The sequence below is a fragment of the Montipora foliosa genome, chromosome 4 (assembly GCF_036669935.1).
Source record: "Montipora foliosa isolate CH-2021 chromosome 4, ASM3666993v2, whole genome shotgun sequence".
Lineage (NCBI taxonomy): Eukaryota > Metazoa > Cnidaria > Anthozoa > Scleractinia > Acroporidae > Montipora > Montipora foliosa.
Genome location: NC_090872.1, coordinates 2,281,160 through 2,283,659, shown reverse-complemented (window position 1 = coordinate 2,283,659; position 2,500 = coordinate 2,281,160). Strand labels below are relative to the sequence as shown.

At 34.8% G+C, this 2,500-nt stretch overlaps 1 protein-coding gene across 1 annotated transcript in view; it reads right to left on the bottom strand.

Annotated features, from left to right (window-relative positions):
* Window positions 1–337: 337 nt before the first annotated feature.
* The window catches only part of LOC137999523 (adenylate cyclase type 9-like), a 13,855-nt gene continuing 11,692 nt past the window's right edge, over window positions 338–2,500 (bottom strand). The window contains exon 3 of the mRNA XM_068845306.1: window positions 338–2,500. This exon is cut by the window's right edge and continues 840 nt beyond it. The gene's annotated coding sequence lies outside the window, so the exon portion shown is untranslated.

The window sequence follows — 2,500 nt, the reverse complement described above, 5'->3', positions numbered from 1 at the left end:
AAGGGAGCTTAAGCACGTGACGTTTTAGAGATGTGGACGGAAACCGGAAGTGACATTTTGCATGCCATGACAGTAGTGTCTTCCAGATTTTTGAACGAATCATCTCTAATGGAGAAAAGACATTTAGCAATATAAATGCGGTTGTGTGAAGACGAGTTAAATAGGAAAACAGCTCGCTTCCGGCCGCATCTCAAGAACGTCGCGTGCACAAGCTGCCTATTATTGAACCTTAACATGGTCTAAATTAAGGTGTTAGGAGAAAGTCAATGACAGCAAAACGAGGCCTTGAAAAGGAAGGGGGGAGGGAGGGTCACAGAAAACCGCTATGCAGACAATATTCAAATTTTTAAAATTTATTTTGAACACTGACAGTATTAATAATCTCTCTTTCCATAATAATATTTTAATGGCTATATATTCATTTTGCTGCTAGGAAAACTATTTCTCTTGCAAGTAATGCAACAACAACTGTCACATGGTTGATGACACTTGTTGAATTTTGAAAATGACTCAAAATGTGCTAGTGTTACTAAGGTATTTACAAGAATTGTGCTATATTACGATTAATATGCCAGCAAAATGGTTAACACCTTAAACACATTCTCTTAGCTTTCTTGGCTCTCTAATAATACTGTATTTACACAGGGATTACCCAATCCTGATTAAGTTTTCTTTAAGTGGGCAAGTACAATTCCATGTTTCAAATGATAAACAATGATACCTCTTCAATGCAAAGACTGTTGATTACTTTTGTAAAAGTTTTAGATGTTTTTATTTCCTGAAACACAGATCCATGACCCTTACAAGCAAGTAGCTGTCAATGCAGTCAATTTCTCTGTAGTTATAGTCCTGCTAAGTACTTATGTATTTTCAAGACAATGCAAATCTAGACAGTTAAATCCCAAGAAAACCTGTACACTTAGCAACTTACAAAACCCTGTATATTGTTGCAGGGTAAACTTTAGATCTATTTATTAAACTTTAGTTTCAATTCATGTGTTTGATAGCAGAGTTCACCTATGGCTCAAAAAATTAAATACCAGAAACACCCAGAGAAAGAACAGTTCATAAATATTTCATTTACATAACATTTTGCTATCAAATATTCTGATATTTGTTTATCAATAACAAGGAAATAGTATTTTGACTTCCTTTTTTCTGCTTGGCAAACACTTTGGTGCATTTGGCATCTCATGCTGAGCAACGTTGAGGCATGATTATTAAGTCAATGCATGTTAGGCAGCATTGTTGATGCACTTAGTAGGACCCCAAACATCACCACCCAACAAAGGCAAATGCTACACTTATACACCCTTTTAATAAGTCTAATATATGCCGTTTTCCGCTAATGACATCAAACTCATGCTTTTAAAATTTATTCAGAAATGTACAAAGGCTTCAAACAAGAAACGAAATCGGAAAAGTGTTAGGCCTTTGTACATTTCTAAATAAAATTTGAAAGTAAGAGTTCAACGTCATTAGCGGAAAACGGCATATATTAGACTTATTAAAAGGGTGTTTAGCAGTTGCTAACTTAACTTTTCAGTAAGAAACAACCTCGGATGTTTGGAAGTTTCCAAAAGTCGATGATAACATCAATGATCATAACACTCACTAAGTAGAACCCCATTGGACACTTAAGGGACAAAGCAAATGTTCTTATTGTGGACACACCAGTCATCAACAGGTAGGGGACTGCATGAATTTCAGCATTACTAGTATCACTGGTGCTATGGGTATTGGGAGTAACAAGTTGTCTTGTTATATTATTATTGTCAGGAGAGAAAGGCTGGGCCTTACACCATATAAAAATACAAAAAGGCAAGAAATTGAAGAATCAATGAATTGCAACAATGCAATGAGATTCAAGTTTTTGACATGCAATTAAAGCTAATCATAATATTAATGTTGTTGCTATTGTTATGGGTTGGTATGGGTTTTTGAGTATCCATCAAGGATAGCCTGGCATTTCTGTAACAGCTGTCACAAAATGCTTTGATATAACAAAATCGTTTTGTCATACCATGTTTGTTAAACTGGAACAATCATGGTTAAATGAAGGTGTATTAATTTTAAAGGCTCTCGTTCACCCAACAGGCTGTGCATGCCGTGGAACAATAATTTTCATGTATGAAAAACCAGCCAAAGTTCAAATTCATCCAATCAGATCGCTAAAATAAGCAATGCAAACTTCCATATAAAAAAGCCTGTCAGTTGAAGTTGGACCTTTAAAAGGTCTATGCTACATATGTATAAAGTACTGGCTACACATTTGATAAATTAGTCTTGAATGACAATGTCAAATGGCCATCTACATGTACCACTGTGAAATAACAATGTTAAAAGCCAGCTAAATGCTCTAAACATTGTTAAATGCTGAAGTTATCTTTGATTGAATTTACAATCTTTTACCCCTAAAAGAGTAAACAATAATCATCTCACATGTAAATAATGTGAGAATTGTATCACTGCCTTAATATACAGTGTGAAAGTGCAATCT